The 27,010-nt window shown below is 36.5% G+C and overlaps 1 long non-coding RNA gene across 13 annotated transcripts in view; it reads right to left on the bottom strand.

Moving 5' to 3' along the window:
- LOC102156830 overlaps nucleotides 1-27,010 on the bottom strand; it is a 136,387-nt gene that overhangs the window by 82,531 nt on the left and 26,846 nt on the right. For 6 of the 13 annotated variants that reach the window (XR_005386479.1, XR_005386475.1, XR_005386477.1 and 3 more), the window contains exons 3-4: nucleotides 19,637-19,703; nucleotides 15,887-15,959 (exon numbers count right to left, since the gene is read on the bottom strand). The exons of 3 other annotated variants lie outside the window; for them this stretch is intronic. This is a non-coding gene — a long non-coding RNA (uncharacterized LOC102156830). The remainder of the gene's footprint in view (nucleotides 1-15,886; nucleotides 15,960-19,636; nucleotides 19,704-27,010) is intronic. 4 more of the 13 variants (XR_005386480.1, XR_005386476.1, XR_005386472.1 and 1 more) reach the window with 2 other exon arrangements.

Raw genomic sequence — 27,010 nt, forward strand, 5'->3', positions numbered from 1 at the left:
AGACACTCTACTTTCAAAATATATCCAGAGGTTAATGACTTTATACCATCTTTTCTGTTCCTGCTCTGGTCCAGACTACCATCTGTCATCTGGGAAAATATAGTACTGCTTCCACTCTTATGTCCCTATATCCAGTTTTCTAAAAAGCAGCCAGAGCAATCTTCAAAAAATGTAAATCTTATTTCATCATTCCCCTACCTGTTCAATAACTTCCAATGACTTTCCACCACATATTTAAATAAAAGTCATGCTCCTTATCTAGCTACAACATCCAGCATGATTTTTCCTCCTGACATCTCTCTGAAATCATCTTTTACCACCCTCTCCTTTGATCATTTTGTGCCTCTTTGTTTCTAGAATACCTCGAGTTCATTCATTTTGGCAGAAGCTGTTCCTTTCATCTAGAAAGATCTAGCTCTAGTTCTTCCTCTCTATCTTCCCAGGGTTGGCTCCTTCTGGTCATTCAGGTCTCAGCTCAGATGTCACCTCCACAGATCACCCTAGGTTTTAGCCCTTCCCCTCAATTACTTTTATTATACAGCCCTCTTTATTTTACTTGTGCCATTTACCAATATCTGAAATTATCTTGTTTGCTTTTAGAACCCAATCCCCTTGAAGACAAAGACTTTGTCTTTCTCATTTACCGATGTTTCCCCAGTGTCAAGAACAGTGGCTGACTCATAGTAGCAGACATTCAGTAGATATATTTTGATTGAATGGATGAAATCTAAGACAATTTGCAGTTTTAAGGAAGTTCCTATTGGGATATGTGTGTGTGTGTGTGTGTGTGTGTGTGTTCTGAAACATGCTGGAAAAACCTTTAGGTAGATAGTGTATGTATAAGGCTAGGACATTTCTCATACAATGAAATATCCATCATCTATATTACTCATTGTTGTGTCCTCAGTTTCTGGAACAGTGCCTGGCTTACAGTAGGTGCTCAAGAAATATTTGTCAAATAAATGAATGGTGCCTGATAAAAAGTGTGCATCGCAAATATTTGGAGAAAAACATAAGAAGTTATGACATACCACAAATACCTGGGTAAATGGTTTATGTCTTTCCCCTTCCATGTTTCACATTTCTCTTCCCCTCAATTAAAGCTATTTGTTCATTCTTTCAATCAAAATTTATTGAAGGTCTAATATGTGCTAGTGATATTATAATATAACTACCCAAACTAACTAAACTAAATGTATTACTAGACCAAACATCTTTAATAGTTGAGTTCATCTTATATCTTTGTCAATTGGGAAGTAAGAAAATTGGTAGACAACTGGAATCGCAGTATATCATGTGGTATCATAAAATCTGACTCCACATCTAAAGATTTATACACAGGGAGAGAATTAAAGGGATAAAGCTGGATAAAAGATCTAACAATGGTATAGACTGACTTTTTTTTTTTTTGTCTACTCCTAATGCCCATGTCTATTGCTGGAATTTTAAGAGAGTATTTCTATGAAGTTCAATGTACTTTAATACATTTTACAAAAGGATTGACTGCCTTGGTCAGTTAAGAGTGGGTTGTGCCAGCCTGATAGCATTATTTGGATGCCTGCTATTTGGGTAAAACTTTAAAGGTCAATTATCTTGGATCAAAAAGACAAGTTATTTCAAGTATTTTTGGACAATAAAGAGCCTTTGCAGTGTCTAGGAACCTCAAGGGTGCTATAATGAGCTTTCATGTACATAAGTATCAATTTATACCAGTGAGATAGATCCTACAAATGAAGTGGTTGGATGAAAAGGTATGCACTATTAAAATGTTCATAGTTACTGTCAAATTACTTTCCAAGATGCTTAGAGCAAATGTATACTCCTGCCAACATCTGTGAGATATTGCTCTTTTCCTGTACCTGCACTCACAGTAGGTATCATAAAACCTTCTAATTTTCTACTCTAATTAAAAAAAAATCACACACTTTTGATATTTCATTTTTCATTTCCTGGAAAACTACTCAGGTTGTGACTATTTTTACATGTTTATTGATTAGATTTTAATTCTGGAAATACTGTATTCACACTCTGCCTATATTATACTGTATTAATTGTATTTTCTATGATAGATGATTATTGACTTGCTGGATTTTTTGTGTATTAGAGATGTGAGTTTTTTGTCTGTTATATTTAAAATTTTTTTTAAAAGATTTTATTTATTTATTCATGATAGTCACAGAGAGAGAGAGGCAGAGACACAGGCAGAGGGAGAAGCAGGCTCCATGCCGGGAGCCCGATGTGGGACTTGATCCTGGGACCCCAGGACTATGCCCTGAACCGAAGGCAGGCGCCCAACTGCTGAGCCACCCAGGCGTACCTAAAAATGTTTTTTTTTTAAAGATTTAATTTATTTATTCCTGATAGTCAGAGAGAGAGAGAGGCAGAGACACAGGCAGAGGGAGAAGCAGGCTCCATGCCGGGAGCCCGATGCGGGACTCGATCCCGGGACTCCAGGATCATGCCCTGGGCCAAAGGCAGGCGCTAAACCGCTGAGCCACCCAGGGATCCCCCTAAAAATGTTTTATTCTCATTTTTGTTGTTTGAATTTATTTATAGAATCTTTTGAGATACTAGAAATTTTAATATTTATCTGATTAAAGTGATCAGGTTTTTATTCCTTCTGGATTTTTTTTTATCTTACTAGGAAATCCTTATCCATATGAATTCACAAATTATTATCTTCTTACATCATTGCATTTTTTCCATTTCAGTTTTAATAATTCCAACATATATATTTTTTCCATTTCAGTTTTAATAATTCCAAATATTCCAACAAGATGAAATATAAATTAATTTTCTTCCTAACATATTTCAATGGGCCCAATTAGATTTATCGAATAATCCTTCATTCCCTCACATCTTTGATTACTCCTATTTAAATATATTTCATCCCCGCTTATGTTTGGATCTATTCCTTGACTCTGTTTTTCTGTTCTATTCATCCATTTGTTTATTCTTTTGTCAACAGCGTAGTCCTTTGATCATAGCAGCTTTTTGATATATTTTGATATCTGATAGGTCTAGTTCTTCTACAATATTCTTCTTCAAAAATCTTGTCACTTCTTGCATTTCTTCTGTCATAAGAACTCTAAATTAATTTTTTATAATTGCAAAGAAATTCACTTGGATTTCGATTGAAAATGAATTAATATACTAACTCCATTGCCTAGCCTTGCTATTATCAACTATTTCTATTTTTTTTTAAATATTTTATTTATTTATTCATGAGAGACACAGAAAAAGAGAGAGAGAGAGAGGCAGAGACACAGGCAGAGGGAGAAGCAGGCTCCATGCAGGGAGCCCGACGTGGGATTCCATCCCGGGTCTCCAGGATCACTCCCTGGGCCAAAGGCAGGCGCTAAACCACTGAACAACCCAGGGATCCCCTTATTAACTATTTCTAAATAAAGAAATATTATCTCTTTAACCTTAAAGACTGCTATTCAGATGGAAAAATCATTTTGACTGCAAATCAAAATCTGTAATTCATGTCTGATCCTGTGATGTGCTGCTCATATGTTTTCTGTCTCTGTAGCCTCCTATATGTCATTACTGATGAGTAGTCACATGGATATCTTATGCTTCAGCGTCAATTACTCTGAAGGGCATCTGCCTTAGTCCTGGAGGTGATCCCCAGAGCCCTCTAAAGTTATTTTCATGTAAGCCACAAGATTTACATTTCATCTTATAACATATCAAACCTACTCAATGGTATTTTGAAACAGATACTTAATTTGCATTTAGGAATACATTATGCCTTTAAGGTATTCCCTTCCTTTCCAAGGACCATGAGATGTCTATTAATTAAGGTACTTTTTATATGGTTTCAGTATGTTCTTATAATTTTTCATTACAACATGTATTCCTTGGTATTTCATAGATTTTGTGGCAATTGTGAACAGAATTTCTTATTCTTTCTATTTCAATTTCTAATTGTATATTGTTAGTATAAAACAAAGTTCAACTTATTTCTAGCCAACTTCCTTAATTTCCTTATCCTGATTGTTGATTTATTTGGTGATTTTGAGTTTTCTAGGTACACAATCATTTGCAAGTAATATTGATTTTTGTCTCATATTCTAAAATTCTACATATTTGATTTTGCTGTCTTGTTGCATTAATTAATAGTCCAAATAATAATTACAGATAGAGCAAAATATTTTTTATATTAATGCTCAATAGTTATACTGAATACTATGTAGGGGGAATATCTGAATACTTAATGACAAAGGAGATGCACTCATGCACTCATTTTAAAAAGATACAGAATTATTTCTGGGCTACAGTCTAGTTTTAAAACACACACACTCTCACATAAAATACAAAAGAAAAAAAGAACCCTGGGTGAGTCAACATAGAAACTGTATCAACATGGGATGATAGAATTTTCCCTTTTAAAAAATATTTTTTGTTTTTTTACAATTTCCACATTGAGCACATACAGTTCTCATGATCAGAATAAAACCACAAATATATTAAGAACAAGATAGAGATTTTTAGGGGAAGTACTATCAGATAATGAGAAGGAGCTTCTTACTTGGTCCGCAAGGTCTAGCCACTAAGTTCCAAAATATTAACTGCAGAGAGTTTTTAATATGATGGCAGTTGCTCAACACCCCATCTTTATATTTCTATGACTCTGGTTGCTCTCTTCACAGAGTTATGGAATGCTGGCACTGCAACTCTCCTTCAGTGCAAACTGGCTCTGCCAACGCCATCTGCAAAATGCATTTGCTGAAAAATGTATTTGCAAAATGACTACTTTGTTGGACGTAAGTAGAGGAAAGAAAGAATTTCTGCCGAATGCTGCCTAGAAGACCTCCCCCATCACTTGAGAGTTCCCTTCTCCCCTAGAGATCTTTTTCTTCTTTCTCTACCAGCGATCATCCCCTTAGTTGACACCATTCCAGTTAAAACTGGTCTCTTTGCAGGCTTGCTGGTCAGCTTTCCTCTGTTTCATGCAGGTTATAAAATGGTTGTAATTTCTGTACTTGCACAGAATTAAAGAACTTGCAGTCTCATGTTTTATAGCCTTTGTCCATTCTTTCTAAGGAGATTTTATTTAGAAAAGATGTTCACCTGAATTTGCTATTAGCTGTGAGTCAGCCAATCTAAGCCACAGGAGCATCTTAAATTTTAAGGATAGAGGCTCTGTAGGCTTTGTTGTCTGTGGCCTTTGATTTCTTTCCCTCCTCGCATGAATAGAGTGGAGGGCAATGGAGGTTAAGGAAACCACATGGAGCAGAAGCTGTCAAAGGCTTATTAAGTAAAATCTAAGACAAGAATTCCAAACCCACCAAGCTTGAAAGCATAAACTTTCCTTCAAACACTTAGAACATGGATATGTTCCTTAGGGGTTTGGTTTTGTGTTAGAAAGTCCAAATTATTTTTCATCTTGTTAAAGAAGATTTTTATGGAAATGTTAATATTTTTAAGTGGACTGCTATATACTGAGTGTGTGTTCTTGGTTTGAGGAAATCAGGAACATCCCACGTTTTGGTCCATATTTAAGGTTTTAGATGGTATTTTCTTCCTTTCTTTTATTTACTAACAGAGATGCTACTACTGAAAACAAACTGTTGCTTTGTCAAAGCCCATATTCTGTTACTCACTGTTATTTATTCAGAGTCTAATAAAACATTATGCTACTAATCAAAGGTGATAGATACAAAGCATTGTTTTGTCTTCTGGCATTATGGATTATGCTAATGGCCATCTGCCCATAATTGATATTTTGTTCTTCAGTCACAGAAAAACAGAATAGACTATAAAAGACAACTATTTTGTTGTGATAGATGCTTTTGCAATTGTCTTTTATTCTCCATTATGTTTTTCATAATTTCTTAGTTAATTATTTAGTAGTATAATACTTTTATGGCACTAGGACTGTCACTGCATTCCAAATGGGGATTTGAAATATATTGTATATACACAGTGATGTCATCCCTAATAACCTCACTGTGCAGCTGGAAAATAACAATCAAGCCCATAACAGTTAAGACATATTGGGGCTAATATTTTTACTTTTCTTTTCATACATGTTGAAGGGTAACTTGCACTTTAGTTTTCTGTAGAGTAAGGATTAGTAATAAAAATAAGCAATCCAGAAAAAGGTAGGCTTAATGGTTATAGTGATAAATCAATTAGGCCAAAGTCATCTTCGATTTTGCATATATAGCCCTAAATTAGAGGGAAACTCATTTCTTCAAGGAATTCATTTGCAACTCCACTCTCCATTTTGTTAATAATAAATTTATTTTTTATTGGTGTTCAATTTGCCAACATACAGAATAACACCCAGTGCTCATCCTGTCAAGTGCCCCCCTCAGTGCCCGTTACCCATTCTCCCCTCTCCATTTCAATCAGAAGTTCCCCTTTGTAATTGTGTCTGGAAGTAGATGCGGATATATGTAGTTGAAAAACATTCATTGTGTATGTGAAGAGAACTCCACTAAATACTATTAAATACTAGGAGGGAATACAGAAGAAGTCAAGTATGTGGTACTTGCCCTAGAAAAATTTATGATCCAATTGGGAGCTGTAGTCTACGACTTAGGAACATTTGTAAGCAAGGCATCCGGGATGAATTGATAGAGGCCTTAAGTGCTGGAAGATAAGGATTTGGGTAATAAAATTACCCACAGAAATTACTCACTATTTTGAAGGGTCTAAACCAAGAAGAGAAGTTAAAATCTTTCCTGAGATCTTTAGAATCTGCATGCACACAGTGAATAGACATCATCATTTAAAGGTCATGGTATAGTCCCATGGTAAAAAGTAGCCCTGCATTGATAGTTGAAATGGCATCATTGGTAATACATGTCTTTGAATTAAGTAAGTGCTCCTCTCTCCATGAATTAAGTATGATTGGTATCTCAGAGACGTTAAGTGATGTGATTTTCTTGCCAGAGTCAATAGCAGAACATGTATCTGTATACACAGTTTCAAATTACAGACATGACAAGCTTTTCAGATCCTCAAAAAGAGAAGGGATGGAACATAATGTCTGCTCATTTTTCTGTCGAGTTCCTAATGTATCACTGTATATTGTATATTAGCCTTTTGTTTTTCATACATATGGCAAATATTTTCTCCCATCTGTATTTTTCTGCTGTTGTTAGTACTTTATTATGGCACCTTGTGCTACGTTTTTAATTTTTATGTTGTCAAATATAAGAACTTTTCCCTTATGTGTGTGTGTGTGTGTGTATATATATATATATATATATATATATATATATATATATATATTTGATTTAATGTTCAGGAAGGCATTCTCTACCCTAAGATTACACAAATAGCCTCTTTTGTTTTCTTCTATTTTTTGCTTTCAACTTTTATGTTTATATTTTTAATTTATGTGGATTTTGTGTTGATGTATGGTATGAAGTACAGTTTAACTTTGTTTCATTTTTCCCCCAGCTTGTTGTGTTATCATTATATATTTAATGATGACAGAAAAACCTTTATCACATATTGAATTACAATGCAAATATTGTTTTTTTTTTGTTGTTTCTGGAATCTCCATCTGTTTAGTTGATTTATTTGTCTATTCTATTTAGTGTCAGGATTATATTCTTTTTTTGCTGTAGTTTTATAGTGGATTTTTATATTTGTAGGGCAAGATTCCCTCAACATATTTTCTCTTCCATAAGAATTTTAGAATCAACTTGCCATGTTTCAAAAGAAACTCTCACTGGGTTTTTGGTTGTAATTGAATTGAATTGAACTGAACTGATGGCTTAATTGGAGGGAATTATCTTTATAATATAGAATATTCTTATATAGAAATATGATCCACCTCCACCCTCATGCTTGTTTATATGTATACTTCAGTCATGTATTATATATTTTTATCTCAAAAAAGTTCTACACAATTGAATCTGAAGTCATTTTAACCATATTTTCCATGTATTTATCTCTTTCCAACTTATTTTGCATTCAGTCAACTATATTCAAGAGCAGTTGTGAAGCTCTGAATGCCTACCAGTGCCCATGACACCACTCCCATGATTCTTCCTTAATGAACATGGATCCAATACTCTGACCACAACCAACCAGAGATCAGCACCAGTAACATATAAAATAAAATTTTTGGAAAAAAAAACAACTCTGCTCATTAAAATGGTTACTCTCTAACCAATCTAATCCTCTCTATTGGGGAATTTATTTTATTTTATTTTATTATTTTATCTTATTATTTTATTTTATTTTTAAGATTTATTTATTTATTTATGGGGGGCAGGGGCAGAGGGAGAGAATCTCAAGTAGACTCTCCACTGAGCAGGGAGCCTGACACGGGGCTTGATGTCACAACCCATGAGATCATGACCTCAGTCATAGCCAAGAGTCAGATACTCAACTGACTGAGCCACCCAGGTGCCCCTCTATTGAGGAATTTTAATTTGGAGATACAGAAAAAGTTAGTGATTGGTTGTTGGGCAGAAACTGGATGAGAGAAAATATGAAGTAGAAGAATAAGGCAGCAAAGTTCATAATTATTCAGAAGCCGTGAGATAAGAGAATACAGAGATGACCAGGAGTAGTAGCCCAAGTGGAACAAATGGAAGCAGATAGAGGGAAGAGCTGAGTCAGGAATATGGTAGAGCTGTGATAATAGGGAGCAATAAACATCTGTTGGTGAAGGGATAGAAATAAGACTGGGGGGATCCCTGGGTGGCGCAGCGGTTTGGCGCCTGCCTTTGGCCCAGGGCGCGATCCTGGAGACCCGGGATCGAATCCCACGTCGGGCTCCCGGTGCATGGAGCCCGCTTCTCCCTCTGCCTGTGTCTCTGCCTCTCTCTCTCTCTCTCTCTCTGTGACTATCATGAATAAATAAATAAAATCTTTAAAAAAAAAAACAAATAAGACTGGGTCCCTGCTGCTTGTATCTTGAGTAATATTCCAGCTCTCCAAGGGCTACTATTGAAACTCTTTCCTGTCCTTTGTTTCTCTGTGTATTTTTCCAACTAGCACTTTTGAACTCAGTCAATCTGAACACGTCTCTGTTCCTTGCAAACTGAAAGATTCCAGTAACATTATTGCCTTCTTTGAATTTGAGAACCTCCTGCTGAATTCCATCCCAAATAACTTCTCCCTGTTTCCCTCTCTCCTATAAAATAAAGCTCCTAGTTCAGACTCCATATCCTTAAAAGTACAGGAAAAGAGCAGAGAGTTGCTTGGGGACACCTTTACCTATCAAACAGAGGATGCTAGAAGTGGTTTACAAGAGTTGTCTATGTAAATGTCTCCAATTCTTCACTTTCCATTCTTCCTTGAACCCACTACCCCACCATTCTACCACAATTACTCTTGTGTAGGCCAGGGAGCGTTTCTACATTGATTAATCCAGTGTTCAATCCACCTTCCTCAATTTATTTAATTTTTAGCAGCATTTGAAATATTTGATGACTCGCTTTCTTGAAACACTACCTTTGTTTAGCTGCTGACATCACACTCCTCCTCTTCCTGCTGCCCCATTGGCCAGTACTTCTCCATCTTCCTTGCTAGTTCATCCTCATCTCCTCAAACACTGCAGTGCCATAGGGTTCATTCAGTCTTTGAGCCTTTTCTCTGTCTACACTTACTTCCTAGGTGACCTTGTGTAGCCTCAGCCCTTTAAAAAATCTATAAGTTGATTTTCAGATTTATCTTTCCTCTAAGCTCTCCCCTTAGCTCCAGACTCACATGTCCAATTGCCTAATCAACACCTACACTTGGCTAAGAAGCACCTCGATCTTTTTTAAGTCCACAACTGAACGCATGATCTTGCATCTTCCCTTTGTAAACCTGCTTTTTCCTCTCTGTGTTCCATTTTAATTAATGGTAATTCCATCCTTCTAGTTGCTCAGTCCAAAATTCTTGGAGCTGTCCTTGATTTCTCTTTTTCTCTTTCACATCCCAAACTCATCCACAAATGCTCCTAGTTAATATCTTCAATATATATCCAGAGTCTATCCATTTCTCACAATCCCTGCTCCTATAAACCTGATCCACTCCATCATCTTCTCTTGTCTTGATTATTCTAATAGCTTCCCCAATTCCCAACTTGGCCCCATAAGTCTGTTCTTGACACATCAGCTAGAGTGATCTTGCTGAAGTAGAAATCAGATCTTGTCACTCCTCTGCTAGAACATACTTCACTCAGAGTAAAAGCATTTAAATTTTGCAACCTTCCCCCCCTCATCTGATACTCTGCCCATCTGACATTCCTTATCCCCCTTCCTTGATGTACTTTCTCTATAATACTTTGAACTTTCTAACATACTATTTGTTTTACTTACTTAGATTGTTTATTGCCTGACTCCACCTTTTAGACTATATATATTTTTTTCTTTCTTACTCATTATTTCAATATCTAGAATGGTACCTAAAACATAGTGAATGCTCAACAAATACTCACTAATTTGTATTAAATAATTGATGTCTCCTGACACAAAGACAAGAAAGTCACCTGAGTACAAATAAAAGGGCTTAAATATCGGGCAACCTTCCCTATATCTCTTCACATACCAGCTAACTCTTTGTTGGGTGACTCTCCAATGTATTTGCATTGCAAGCTGTGATTACCCTGTTTGTACGAGTAGATATTGTGACTATCTATTAATCTTCCACACTAGACAGCTCCTACGTGGTAGAGATGGTTTAATATTCACTACTTATTTTTGTATTGACTGAATACAGAGCCTGTCAACAATAGGTACTTTGTACAATTTATTGAATATATGGATAAATCCATGAATAAAGGTTGTTGTTGGGTACTTTGTACAATTTATTGAATATATGGATAAATCCATGAATAAAGGTTGTTGTTGGTCCTGGAGTTGCCCTACCTGGTATGTTATTAATATTGACATTGTCTTCTTTCTGGAAGAAATAGAAGTCTTTCCAGCTATGTCTCAGAAGAATGCTTCTAGTTCGGTAACCCCCGCCCCCCCCAAAAAGCCTATATTTGCTGACTCTAAAGAGTCAAGCTGGCCAAAGCCGACAAAGCCACTATGAATGCTGGCCTTCTTTTCTCCCCAAGAAGACTGTGTAAGACTAACAGCTCCAAAACTCCTTTCCCTAAAGGGCTGAACCTTTAGAAGTGAACAAATATTGAATGTAAAGATTGTTCTCTGAGCCTCAGTGCACACAAGAATTGCTGTCCCTCTGGGGTGTTAACTGGCCCTGTACCTAGAGACAACAGCTTTGCTCAAGTCAGAATGATTTGAGCTCTGAAACAGCAGCTCTTTCCAATCAATGTTCAAAGATAATCACTGCTCCTTTTCTTACGTTTCCCCCCCCTCCAAAAATTACATTGTGTTAGTGATGGCACAGACTTTGTAAAACTGTTGGTTTTACCATAAAATAAAGCAGCATAAAATCAGTTTTGCTGTTCAGATGGTTTCAAGAACACCTCCCTGTGCCACAGAGGCATTTTCACATGTGTCCCTGTTGCCCTCTTGATTAAATCGCCTGGGCAACAGTATTAGGTAATGTGATGCTTTGTGTATCTGAATTAAAGCTATGGAGAAATAGAAATTGTTGGAGTGATTTGCTGTTGCTGTTTGTTTTTGTTTTCCATGAAGTTATATTTCTTGTAGGAGAGGGTTCAGCATCTTTTCTTTCCTTGTATTTTTCCCCTTGTTTCAATTCCCTTTATTTTTTAAAGATTTTTATTTATTTATTCATGAGAGACAGAGAGAGAGAGAGAGAGAGAGAGAGAGAGAGAGAGGGGCAGAGACACAGGCATAGAGAGAAGCAGGCTCCATGCAGGGAGCCCGACGCGGGACTCGATCCCTGGTCTCCAGGATCACACCCTGGGCTGAAGGTGGCGCTAAACTGCTGGGCCACGGGGGGCTGCCCTCCATTCCCTTTAAAGAGCATATGCCAAGGCATCAGAAGCATGAAACCAATAGAAAAAGTGCTGGTGTCCAATTGGATACTACCCCTCAACCCTGGAAAGTAACACTTTCTCTGTTGCAAAGCACTGAAATGCTGAAACAGGAAACGCAAGAAAGCATCATGCTGTTTTGTTCACTTTCCACGTCTTAACAATGTAATTGTTTTTATGAGTATTAAAAATTTGACCTATTACCAACCAACCCCCTAATTTTCAGTTAGCACCTTAATTATCAGGTAATTGGAAACTAATACCTAATTTTTCAGTCAAGCTTTTGTCAGGGATTTCAATAGTAATCAGCAAGAATGAGTTTTGCCCTGCCTGCCAAAACAAAGTGGGGGAGGGTGGAGGATTTTTTTTCTTATTCTACACTTTTTCATGAGGAAATTCTATTTCATTATGAAAAGCACATTTTCCATTTGTGAAATAATTAGACAACAGAGTGCAAGGTGAAACTTATCTTTCTTGATCCTGCTTTCTATTAGAAATCCTTATACGTAATAAGCCCTCAATAAATGTCTTGTGAATTAATGTCTAAGCTCTTACACCTAAGTTAGTGGCAATGCACTCATTTTATATAGGAAAAAGCAGAGATCCAATATATGGCCATGCACCTGGGCCAGGTTTCCTTGTTCTCATTCCAGTCTTTTTCTCACTAAGGACTCTGCTGACATGAAGCAGGAATCATATTAAATACCCTGCCACTCAAGCCCAAGATTCCTTGGGACAGTAAACTGAAAAGAGCTTTGCAACAGCTGGTATCTAGATGTAATTTTTATTTTTATGGATCAACAAATGAGAATAAGTGAAGTCATTGAAGGAAAATTTTTAAAAGGAATCATCTGTCTGATGGACAATATATTAGCTTATTTTTATACCACATTTATGATTATTAATTACACATAACTACAATCATTCTCTCATGCTACTTTGATGTTCTGTGAGCTATTTAAAAGTGGGGGCAATATTCCACTCTCAGTCCCTGCAGCTGGCACTCTGGTCCAAGGAAGTTGCTCTCTAAATAAACCAGTAATTAATTCACTAATTCATTAGCGTCAATAAAAACAATTACTTTAATGGCATCAGGTGGTCATACAGACACACAGAAACACACAAAAACAAATCAAAGGTAGTCACTAAACCTATGGCAGGAAACAAAAAACAAAAAAAACCTATGGCAGGGAGAATTGATATCTGTTTTATAGTAAAGCTTGAAAATCTTAAATATATATATAGTGGGCCAAATCAAACCAAACTAATCCAATTCACACTCTTACATTTCCTGGGTCGGGAGTTAGTCCCAGACATTTAAAGCAGTCCATGCACTCTTTCACTCTCCAACACTCATCATTCCACACACTTTGACACTCACAGCTTCACTACTACAGTCTGTCCTGAGACCACCAGACCTATGTCACTTTATCCCTGATATGTCAGTTATACCCAAGAAGTCCTAGATTCCCAGGGTTCATCTCCCCCAGGCTAAATTCCATATAATTCCAGACTACCACCTCTCTTCTGTCCATTTCTCTGACCTTTTCCTGACTCTGGAAAGCCTTCTTCTATGTCCTCTGACTCACCACTTCTATCATCAGCAAAACCCACCATCCCTGACAGTTTTCATTCTCCTGTCACCAGGCTAAATTACTCACTCTGTCCCATTGTTGTGGCTTTTAAAAAAGATTTTATTTACTTATTTGAGAGAGAGCATGAGTGAGTGAGCACGGGGAGAGACAGACGTACAGGGAGAGAGAGAATCTCAAGCAGCTTCTTCGCTGAGCAGGGAGCCCCATGAAGGGCTCAATCTCATGACCTTGAGATCATGACCTGAGCCAAAATCAAGAGTTGGAAGTTCAACTGACTGAGCCAACCAGATGTCTCCCATTGTTGTGACTTCTAATGGCTGCTGAGCCATTCCCCAATCATTTCCCAAAGATGTTATTTCCTGGTACATTGACATTTTCTCTAAAATGACTCCAGTCTTAATTCTTAACAATTTCATAATAGCCATAACTGATACCCCAGCATTCCAATGTCCCAATTTCTTAAAGCTTTCCCCTCTAATGATTTTAGTTTTAATCTCACTTGGATACTCATTCCCACGGTCATAACCTTGATCTTATCATAACTAACGGTCAGCTCTTCCATAATCTCCATTTTAATCATCACTCTGTCCACTACCTCCCATCTGTCCATCTGATTCCTTCTCTTAACACCAACTCAAATGATTCTTCAACTCATGTTGACATAAGTGGTTCTACCAGCTTTGCCACTCTCCTTTAATCCTCATGTTTTTTCTTACCTCCTTGACTAGATTAAATTCCAGAGTCCAACATTAAAATGTTTCCCTTGCAATGACCCTCAACTCCCTTGCTACTCTCTTGCTTTGTTGTACTGTCTTAGAAGAACAATAACATGATTAAAACCAACTCTCTTCCTCTTATGTACCAGTATCTATGCAACTGAATGTAGCTGGATAAAATCACACAGCCATATTTACTGGAATTATTTTAAATTCATTCCCAGTAAGTACATGCGGATATTTAGTGTAATCCATGCATCTCTCACTCTCTAACATTCATACTTTTACTATGTCCTCTCTCTTTAATCCTCTACAACTGCCTACCCCACCTTTATTATCAGCTGACGAATTTGCTTACTCTATCATTGAGAAATTTGCAGTAATCAGAAGCAAATTTCCACATACTTGCACCATCAAAATATACTTGCACCATCAAATATACTCACCTACCAGCAGCTGGTCCTTACATACTCTACCTTCTCACCTGTTACCATCAATTAATTATGAATACTTCTAACACAAGCCATTCCTTCTGATCCATGTGTTCTCATTCCCCCTCACTTACTCTAGACACTGAATTGCTCCAGCAGTTCTTGGTCTCTCCTACACAATCATTTTTCTCCCCTCTACTAGATCATTCCCAGTAGCATATAAAAATGTTGCTATACCTTCTGTCTTTAAAAAAATAATCTCAGCTTCACTTTGCCATCCAGGCACTACCTCATTTTCATTGCAGCAAAACTCCTTGAGTTTTCTATACTTGCTATATCCAATTCTTTTTCTTCCATCCTCTCATCTTCAAACAAGGCTTTTACTCCTACCACTTCATACTAACCTGCTTTTTTCATGGTCACCAATGATGACCATGTTGCTATAGACAATGGTCAAGTCTCAGTTCTCATCCATCAGTAGCATTTGAATAGTGCTTCTTAAACTGTTTCTGGTTGAAATATCTGGATTCTATGATATATTTTATTCTTTTCCTTTTACCTCATAGGCTTTCCTTTCTGAGTCTCCTTTGCTGTCTTCTCCTTTTCTTCCCAATCCTTAATATAGGAGACACAAGAGATCCTTACTCATAACTCTTCTCTAAAATACATTTACTCTTTTGGTGATTTCATCCAATCTCATGTCTTTATATACCACCTATATGCTCATGACTCCCAAATCTACATCTTCAGCCTAGCCTTCTCTCCTAAACTCCAGACTTGTGTATGTAGCTGTCTACTTGGCATTTCCACTTGGATGTCTAATAAATATCTAATAGAATCCACAAATTCAGGCTTCAAAATGAGGGCTCTTGATCATCCCACACTAAAGCCTGCTCCTAGTACAGTCTTGCCCATCTCAGTTAACAGCAGAATTCTTTAACTATACCTTAAAATATTTCCAGAATCTGTCTCCTTTTGAACCCTCCACCAGTGCCACCCTTAGACCCGGAGAAGAGGTGGCTTTTCTCTTTGCTTACTTCTTTAGAGGGTGCCTGCCTAGCCCAAACACACAAAAATAAATTTATTAAGGAACACATGGGCATTTTTTGTTACATGAAAACAAACATTTAGCACTGACAAAATATAATCCGTAACCCTAAATATCTATTTTCCTGATGAATATCATTCAGGTGCCAGAGAAACACTTAACATCACTTGCTCTATTCTTAAAAAGATAAATAACTGCATATAAATTCTCTGAAGACTCACAGTTTGTGTGGCTGCCGAAATTGAAGATAGACACTGCAGCAGAGTGTGGGGAGGATCTGAAAGGCAGAAGCTCCTAAGTAATGAAAAGAACAAATTAACTTACCAAATCTTCCCTCTCAAATAGCATAAATGCAATAGAATCTTGAATAAGAAAATATTATTTCCTAGCAGTGCCGTGTCCACTTTCTCACTTTCATGTTCTAGTTCATGGTTCCAGAGGGAGTTATGAATTAATTCAGTATTCACAATTGGATATGGCACCTCAGGAATATTTTTTAATATTAAACAATTCACATTTCTTTAAATTTCCTCTAACTTGTGGAAAGAACGAAACCAATTTTTAAAGTTACTGTACATATCTACTTATCACTTTACTTTTTTAAAAGATATTATTTATTTATTCATGAGAGAGACACAGAGAGAGAGAGAGGCAGAGACACAGGAAGAGGGAGAAGCAGGCTCCATGCAGGGAGCCCGATGTGGGACTCTATCCCCAGCCTCCAGGATTATGCCCTGGGTTGAAGGCAGGGACTAAACCGCTGAGCCACCAAGGGATCCCCTACTTATCACTTTAAGTGTTTGTGAAATTTGTATATGTCCTGGAGAATAAATAATAAAATTTAAATATACTGTAATATTTTCTGCAATAATGAAAATTTGCCAAATGCACTCTGTTACACTATTTGAATGTGCTAATAAGTAAAATCTATGGTTCATTTATGAATCTAAGTATTGCTTTAACAATTTCATTTGCAATTGTAGTTTGTATTGTCTCACAGATAGTTTCCCCAAGTTGAAATTATTAACAATATATTAATAATATAATGACTCAAAAAAGGATACTTGCCATTGTCATGAACAGAATAAATATTATGTTAAAATCTTGATTATAACAATTATTTTGCTGAAATAAAGAAATATTTTATAGAATAGATATATAACAAACCATGAAATATATGTTTTATGTTATTAATAATGCATACATTGTCAGTCCACCAACAGAACTCCCAGATACATACAATAATAAATAAATTTGGTCATATTTGGCATTTTCCAGCTTTCAGTTATTTAAAAAGCATATATTTATGCATTAAAAACTTCTCAATATGAAGGCATATTTGTAAGATAGGAAGATAGAATATGTCATATTTAACACTTGTAGACTTTCATTTAAACTCCTTCCCTGAGCACCACACATTTAGGGTGGCCTAAGACTGGTCCCACTGAGTTCAAAGCCATCCTCATTGCTCACCTGAATGCTTGCAGTAATTTTCTAACTGGTTTTCTTGCTTACATATCACTGTACCATCTATTTTAAACCAACTAGTCAGAACGATTCTGTTGAAATGTGAGATTGAATCACTCCTATATTCAAAACCCTTCAAAGGTTTCTTACATCATCAGAACCAATTTTAAAATGGCCTACAAAGGTCCCATACCCTATCATTATATTTCTGCTTCATCTCCTATGACCCCTCTTAGTTTACTTACTGCCTTCTAGTCTCCTTAGCTTTCATACTGTTATGTGATGCACACTTTTGCCTCAGGCCCTTTTCATTGGTTATCTCCTCTGCCGAGAATGACCCTTCTCCTATAGATACATGGTTCACTTCCTCTTCTCTATTAAGCCTTTGCTCAAATATCACTTTCTCAAATGAGGCCCATTTAAAATTTCAAGCCATTCCCCAGCAGTCTTAATTCTCATGATGCTTCCATCTTTACACACACACACACACACACACACACACACACACACACACACACAGAATATTACTTAGCCATCAAAAATAATGAAATTTTGCCATTTGCAATGGTGTGGATAGAGCCAGAGTGTATTATGCTAAGTGAAATAAATCAGTCAGAGAAAGACAAATACCGTATGATTTAACTCATATGTAGAATTTAAGAAACAAAACAGATGAACATGTGAGAAGAGGAAAAAGGAAAGAGGGAAACAAACCATAAGAGATTCTTAACAATAGAGAACAAACTCAGAGTTGATGGAGGGAAATGGGTGGGGGATGGACTAGATGAGTGATGGAGATTAAAGAGGTCACTTGTGATGAGCACTGGGTGTTGTATGTAAGTGATGAGTCATAGAATTCTATATCTATATCTATATTGACATATCTAAAATTGTGCTGTATGTTAACTAAATAAAATTTAAATGAAAAGAACTATTGAATAAATGAGCAGATCCTTCCACTTCACTTACTCTACTTCAGCCAAAACAATATTCCTATTACTCAAAAATAACTATATAATTTCCTTGCTTAGAATCTTTCAGGGGTTTCCCATTGTTCCCAGAGCAAAATCCATACTCTTAATAGCTAATCAGAGTTTACATGTCATACAAGGTTTATAAGGCTTTGTATTATCTGTTTTTCATCTTCACTTTCATTCCTTGCCCTCAACCCTACATGTTCCCCAGAACTCAAACTCATTCAGTTTATGGCCTAGATCAAACTTTCTCATTTACTACTCCACATCATATCAAGAGCTCCTTCAGATTTTGATACATGAGCTTCTGCCAGCCTGAACTCCCCCTCAAGCCAATGAGAGCACACACTCCCACATGCATAGTTTCTTAACTCCCTTCATCCTTCAGAGATCTTAGTTTCAATGCCACTTAAATTGTTTGTGACTCACCTGAGAATTTGTTAGGTCCTCCTCATCGGAGTTTATATAACCCCCTGAACTTCCACCTCAAAGCACTTGCCATGTTCTCTTGTTATACCAGTTTAGGTATGTTTCCCCAGGTGGATTTTGTCATTCCTCAGATAAGAGACCGTGATAGGCATACCCTCAGTGCTTAGGACAGTATATGTCAATAATAATCAGTGTTTTTGCGTTGGTGTATTTTTCTGAGCACTGACTATATATTAAGTAATTAATCTTAACAAATAACTAAGAGGTATTACCCTCCAATTTGCAGATGAAAAGAGCAAGGAACAGATATTAAGCAAATCGCCCAAGGTCATAAAGCAATAATTGCCTGAACCAAGATTTGAACTTAGACTGACTGCCCAGGTGCAGAGTTCTAGCTCCAAACCATCATGTTACACTGTCTCTGGAGCACGGTAAATGTTAAGACTGTAATATGTATTTGCTTAATGAATGTGCAAAGGATAAGACACACGTAGGCTCCGGAGATGGCACTTATGGAAGATAAACTCTTCAGGAGAGGCTGAAAAGACCCCTATGCCAGCAGGCAACGTCTCTGTACCCAGTGAAAACACAGACCACCACACAAGGGTGATCCACAGATACCTGATGTTTCTCCATGATCATCACAATTAGCTCTGTGTCTCCAGATTCTTCCTTCCCAGAACTGTGCACCATTGCTGATGGAGTATTTTCAAGGAAATTTACACCTATTCCTAATACAGTATTCATATATGAAAGCAATAGGCCATCATTGTAAATCAGAAAACAATGAATTGCTCATAACCTTAAAAATTATGAATTAGATAAATAAGGATGAGAGAGATAGAAAAGGTATCTTCTCAGCAAATTTTTAAAAAGTCACACTACTCTTAACTGAGTAAAGAGTATATGGATAGTGTTATGAGTACAGCTTGCTTACTAATTCTCAAGACCTCATCAATCTCTTATCCTATTCATTGTGTTTTTTTATATGGCCCATTTACTCAGAAGAACCTTATCCAAATAAGATAGAAAAATATTCTTGAAATGTTTGGCAGAACACAAGTACAGAATATTTGAAAGAAAATGTCATGTTGTGCTCACCTGGGTATATTTTTATATCTTTTTTCCTTCTGAGCTGACCAGTGTGGACTCTACCTGTCTTCAGTAGCTGTTTGAAGAGAGTAAAACAGGTTTAGACACCACTAGATCTCTGTGCCATCAGACAACCTAGGGAATTGGTTGAGAAAGGCAAGCCTGCGTATGTGCTGAAAGGTATTCACTAGAGGATAGATGGGAGTTTCAGAAAACAGACTGATCTTGACAGCCAGCTTCTCTCTTACTGAAATCATTCATTGTGGGTTACTTAGAGAAGACAATAAGTTTTTATATACGGAGTTATTTTATTTTAGGTCTTAGAGTAACTTGATAGGAAGGTGAACCCTCATACCCTTGCTAATTCACTGATAGAAGGAACTAATTATCCACACAAGCAATTGATTTAGTGCCACAGTATGCCAGCATAGTGATACAGCTTAGCTGAATGTCTCCAGAATAGAGCGAGTACTGTTTCCACAGATAAGCAGACAGCCACTTTTTTGACTTAGGTTTTCTCAGGGATCTCATTATTTTTTATTTATTTTAAACTTTAGTTTCTTTTCATGCTATTGGGAAGATTAATATGATTCATAAGGGCTTCATATTGTAGCTGGGGTGAGGCTATGGAATAGTAGATTGCTTTGTCAAATCAATTAGAAAATAATTAATGACTTATGGAGTGCATAAACATGCCAAGTTTTATTTCAAGTTTGGGAGAAGTGGTGGTATATGTGTGCACAATACACTTCTATAAAGTATCTTCTTTACTCCCCAGAAATCTGGAGGTCAAACTGTGCTATTGAAAATAGGTTGATTAAAAATTCACTCTTTCCTGGACTATGGTGATAATCTCATCGGTCTCCTGGTATATACTATTTATTACACTCAATACAGCCCAAGAAATTGGAGTGGTCAACCTGTAACATAAATCTGATTATGACATCCCACTATTTAAATTTCTTTAATGGCTTCAATTTTGATGTTGGATAAATCCAAATTCTTCATTATGGAATGAAATGACCATCATCTTTGGCACCTGTCATAGCTTCCTCTACCTATCTCACATAACCAAAAGATAAACTACACTGGACTATTCCTGGAAAACAGCATATACTTTTTATTTGTTTATTATTTTTATTTTTATTTTTTAAAGATTTTATTTATTTACGGATGAGAGACACAGGAAGAGGGAGAAGCAGGCTCCATGCAGGGAACCTGATGTGGGACTCAACCCCGGGTCCCCAGGATCACGCCCTGGGCTGAAGGCGGCACTAAACCACTGAGCCACCTGGCCTGCCCTTTTATTTTTTTTAAGATTTTATTTATTTATTCATGAGAGATACACACAGAAAGAGAGAGAGAGAGAGAGAGAGGCAGAGACATAGGCAGAGGGAGAAGCAGGCTCCATGAAGGGAGCCTGACGTGGGACTCAATCCAGGGACTCTAGGATCACACCCTGGGCCGAAGGCAGGCGCTAAACCACCGAGCCACCCAGGGATCCCCCAAACATAGACTTTTTAATTCCATGCTTTTGAACATCCTGTTATCATTGCCTGGAATGCCCCTGCCACACATTCCATGAAGTATTGACTCTAGTTGTAACTGGAGAAGCTCTCAGTCTACTGCAAAAGACAGACACCCAAAATCGTCTTCTGATTATGGCAAAATGACAGATAAAGAGAGTTGAAAATACATACTCCTGTAATGAACACCTAATAATGCTTAATTATATATAACAAAATTCTTTCACTTACATAGTTGGGATCATAATTTCTGGCATCAAAAATGAAGTGAAAATTGAAAACCAGAGCAGGAAGTACATGGGTTAACATTTTACTATAGAAATAGAAATGATAAGGGGTTGTATCAATAATCTAAGGGTTGGGGTTTTTAAAATCCACCTGAGGACAGTAGATTAGGCCTTGGGCTCACACAGGAAAAAATAATTTGAAGTAAAAAGTTGGCTTAAAGCTAGGACCATTGAAGAGCTGCATTTTCAGCTAACTGATGGATTATGAGAAAAAAAAAAAAAAGAAAACAATCAAGGCTCCCAACAGCCCAGGGATATGACGAGGAAGAATTTTTGTCTCTATATACCTGGGTAGAAAAATATCAAAATATCTCTTAATAATTCAAATCCATAGGTCTGTACCACATGCAGACTTGGGTTAAAATCTCTATGCTCCACCTGTGTGATGCAAGAAACTCCAAGCCAAGAAATTAGCATAAGATTGGGGGTGAGCTGCAACTATCCCTGAACATTAGCAAACAAAACCATCCTGAAGGGTATGCCTCCAGCCCAGTGACTCACAATTTATTCATACAAAGCTCTACAGAAAATAACCTACAATCCAAAATTTAAGAACACAAGAGGAAATAATTCATCATGAGTGAAAATCAGTAGAAACAGCAAAATAGAGGCTTCCTGCTTTTCCTTCATTCCTCCATCCACTCAGTAGATTTTAAAATATTAAGGAGGTGCACATGATGTGATGAGCACTGGGCATTACATGCAACTGATGAATTATTGAAAACTACATCTGAAACTCATGATGTACTATATGTTGGCAACTTAATTTAAAAAATTAAAAATAAAATAATCTGAGACTATAGATATGTTTATGATGATTAAAGATATGGTTAGATAAAAGCCATAAGAAATAACAAGATGATATGAAAAAGAAAAGGAATGAGTATATCTGGAAAATAACCAAATAGCACTTCTAGAAGTAAATAATATGGTCTTTGAACTTAAAACGCAATATATTGGGCATAACTGTCTATAATCTATTTAGAACTCAGGAACTCAATTATAAACATTTAAAGATTATCTAGAGTCCATTGCAGAGAGATAAAGAAATAGAAAATGTGAAACAGATATCAAGAGACATGGAAGATAGACAATTCAACATATGTCTCATAGAAGTTCAGAAAGAAAAAATAGAATAGGGATGAGGCAATATTCAAATATTTTTTCTAGAATTTATTTAGAATTTTCAGACTCTGGAAGTCTAATGAATCATGAGATGATAAATAAAACTGAGACTACTTGTAGGTACATAATAGTGAAACTGTAAACTAATGACAGGAAAACATCATAAGAGCAACCAGAGGAGGGAGGATTACATACAAAGTAATGACAGATTATTAAATAGGCCTAAGTGTCTCAAAAGCAGTAATAGAAGCCAGAAGACAATGAAATCATTACTGTGAGTAATAGAAGAAGAAGAAAGCAATTGTCAGGATGCCTGGGTGGCTCAGTCAGTTAAGTGTCTGACTTCGCTCAGGTCATGATACCAGTGTCATGATCCCAGTGTCATGATCCCAGTGTCATCCCATGTCCTCGAGCTCCTTGCTCAGCTGGAAGCCTGCTTCATCTCTCTCTGTCCTTCCTCCCACTTATGCTCTTTCTCGCTCACTCTCTCTCTCAATAAATGTGGATGGAACTGGAGGGTATTATGCTGAGTGAAATAAGTCAATCGGAGAAGGACAAACATTATATGGTCTCATTCATTTGGGGAATATAAATAATAGTGAAAGGGAATAGAAGGTAAGGGAGAAGAAATAGGTAGGAAATATCAGAAAGGGAGACAGAACATGAAGACTCCTAACTCTGGGAAACAAACTAGGGGTGGTAGAAGGGGAGGAGGGCGGGGGGTGGGGGTGAATGGGTGACGGGCACTGAGGGGGGCACTTGATGGGATGAACACTGGGTGTTATTCTGTATGTTGGCAAATTGAACACCAATAAAAAATAAATTTATTATTAAAAAAATAACAACTGTAAAAAAAAACAAATCTTAAAAAAATAAAGCAATGGTGAACCTAGCATTCTACAACTAGCTGATTTGTAATGTAAGAATGGACATAGTTTCAAAGAAATAAAGAATGAGGGTTCACCAGTCATAGACACTTGCTGAAATAACTATTAACAGAACTACTTTATATTATAGAAATTGGACTCAAAAAGAGTAAGATGTAAGGAGCAATGGTGAAAAAGAAAGTGATAAATAAGTGGGTTATCTAAGCATGGACTCTATACTCTCCAGGATCATGCCCTGGGCCGAAGGTGGTGCTAACCCACTGAGCCACCCAGGCTGCCCTATAGCTGACTCAACACCAAGTTTGAACTGTACAAGTTCACTTATACGTGATTTTTTTTCTACAGTACAGTACTGTAAATGTATTTTCTCTTTCTTATGATTTTCTTAACAATATATTCTTTTGTCTAGCTTACCTTATTGTAAGAGCACAGTATATAATACATATAACATACAAGATATATGTTAATCAACTGTTTGTGTTATTGGTAAGGCTTTCAGTCAAGAGTAGGCTATCAGTAGTTAGGTTCTTGGGGAATCAAAAGTCATACAGAGGTTCTTGACTGTATGGGGTTAACCCTAACCCTGTGTTTGTTGTTCAAGGGTCAACTGTACTAGTAGAAGGGGAAAAGGTAAAGAAAGAAGAGTGAGTAAAGAGAATACAAGAGAAGAGAGAAGTAAATTAAAGCAAAGAAAGAGTACAGAAGACATGCAAAGAAAAAAATGTTAGAAATAAATCCAAATATATCTGTAATCATAATAAATATAAATGCCTATAATTTTTATTTAAAAACAAGGTTTATATTGCATATAGAAACATTTAGCCATATGTTGTTTATAGGAGATATGTCTAAAATGCAAAGACCTAGAAAGGCTAAAGATAAAAGAATGAAAGAAAATACATCAGAATTCATATATAATGGAAATATCAATATCAAATGAAATCAATTTTATGGTGAAAAAAGTATTATTAGGGATAAGATAATGCTAAAAGATATACTAACAATATATGATTGGGGATTTATAATCACATAACACATAGCATCAAAACACATTACACCAAAAATATCAGAACTATAAAGAGACATCACAAATCCATGATCGTAGTGAAAAATTTTAATATTTATCTCTCAAAAACTAATGAAACAAGCAGTAAAAGCATTAAGACTATATCATTTTGTACAGCAAAATTAGGAAGATTTACCTAATGGACATATTTAGAATCTCACACCCAACAATTAGAGATTAATTTTTTTCAGAGCACAAATGGAACATTTATTTAAAAAATAGTTTTATTGATGATAACTCTTAATATCTACCCTCTTAGATCTCAAGTATTCAATAAAATATTGTTAATTATATTCATATTGCTGTACATTAAATCTCTAGAACTTATTCATCTTGTATCACTCAAACTTTGTACTCCTAGAGCAACATTTCCCCATTTTCCACCCCACTCTAGCCTCCAGTAACCAGCACTCTACTACTCTCTGCTTTCATGAGTTTTGCTATTTTTAGATTCCACTTACAAGTGAGATCAGGCAGTAGTAGATTATTTTACTTAACATAATGTTCTACAAGTTCATCCATGTAAAAAAAGAAAGCAAGCAAGAAAGAAAGGAAAGTGGTAATTATGTGAGGTTGTAGGTATGTTAATTAGCTTGATTGTGTTGATGATTTCACAATGTATATCAATACATCAAGTTGTATACCTTAAATAAGTATAAGTTTTTTTTTAAGATTTTATTTATTTATTCATGAAAGACAGAGAGAGAGAGAGAGAGAGTCAGAGACACAGGCAGAGGGAGAAGCAGGCTCCATGCAGGGAGCCCGAATCAGGACTCGATCCCGGGTCTCGATCCCGGGACACCAGGATCATGCCCTGGGCCGAAGGCTGAGGCTAAACCGCTGAGCCACCCAGGGATTCCCCAAGTATAAGTTTTATTTGTCAAGTATACCTCAATAAAAGATGGAAACTTATGTAATAATAAATAAACAAATAAATAAATAAATAAGATTATGTCAAGGAAAAAATATTAACCATGTTTTAGCCCAGAAAGAAAATGTTGATAAATGTATGTCAACCAATATCTTACAGAACAAACAGTATTTGTTTTGCTTAATATGAGATGAAATAACAGAAAAATAAATGATAACCAACTCCCAATATTTTTAGAAATATTAAAATATATTTCTAATAACTTATGCAACAAACTGAATGACAATGAAAGAAGTTCATATCAAAAGTTGTGAGATGGTGGTGACCGGAACTGGGGAGCTCTACACCTGGGGTTGGGGTAAATATGGACAGCTTGGCCACAAGGACATAACAAGCTTGGATCGGCCCTGCCATGTGGAATACTTTGTAGACAAGCAACTCCAAGTAAGGGCTGTGAGCTGTGGGCCCTGGAACACCTACGTGTATGCTGTTGAGAAAGAGGGGAGCTGACCTCTACAGCTAGGGCATAACACAAATGTATAATACAGTAACTTAAACATTTAACACCAGTGACACTCCCACCCCAGCCAAGGAAACCACTGCGAGCACCGCAGTGGCCATGCATTTGCCCCTCCCAATCACAGCCCTCTTGCCTCACCTTAGAGGTGCATCTTCATCTTCAGTTCTGTCTTCCTGTTGAAGCTTTGGAAGGGAAGGCCCAAGGCCAGCCCTGCAGACATGGTGAAATCTGAACCTCTGGGTGGGGGGCCCAGATGAGGGTAGGTTTTAAATCATCCCACCCCCAACCCAAGGTAATTGAGGTCATGCCAAGATTGGGGACCAGCAGGGGTCATCGTTGTCATCCTTCCTTACCTATTTTCACTTGGAATTTTATCACCCTTGTATGCATCCGTATTCAGTAGACTTTAGTTTGCTTTCAACTTTATGTAAATGGCATCATTCTGTTTATGCTCCTTTGTGGCACTTTTTCATTCAGCACTATATGATCCACTTATGCTGTGCCCTGCAATTCATTCATTTTTACTGTTAATGCAATATTCAGTGGTGTGAATATACCTCATTATATGTTCTTTTTTTGATGGTCATTTTTTTCTGGAGTTAAAATATACATAACGATGTACCATCTTAACCATTCTTAAGTATGCATATCAGTAGTATTAAATAAATTTACATTGTTGTACAGCCAAAAAAAAAAAGAGAGAAAATTTGTAGAAAAGAGAAATTTGTAGACTCATATGCATATATCAGAAAAAAGACTTCAAATTAGTAAGAAAAATTTGCAATGCAAGAAATTATAAAGACTGCAAAATAAAACTAAAGAAGGTAAGAATGAAGGAAATAAGTATAAAAACAGAAATAAAGGAAAAAGAAAACTGATAAACAGGAACAACAAAAAGTTTTTTTAAATAAAAAGCAAATGTAACAGATAAAACTTCAGAAAAATGGATCAAAAAGAAAGGCAAAGGGGCCAAATAAACAATATTAAGAGTGAAAATATGAACATTACTGAAAATAGAGAAGATTCAAAAAAGTATAAGGGAGTACTATTAATAACTTTAATAAGCCAGGAAATATGTAAACATGCATGAAACGGATGATT

Source organism: Canis lupus, chromosome X (assembly GCF_011100685.1).
Source record: "Canis lupus familiaris isolate Mischka breed German Shepherd chromosome X, alternate assembly UU_Cfam_GSD_1.0, whole genome shotgun sequence".
NCBI lineage: Eukaryota > Metazoa > Chordata > Mammalia > Carnivora > Canidae > Canis > Canis lupus.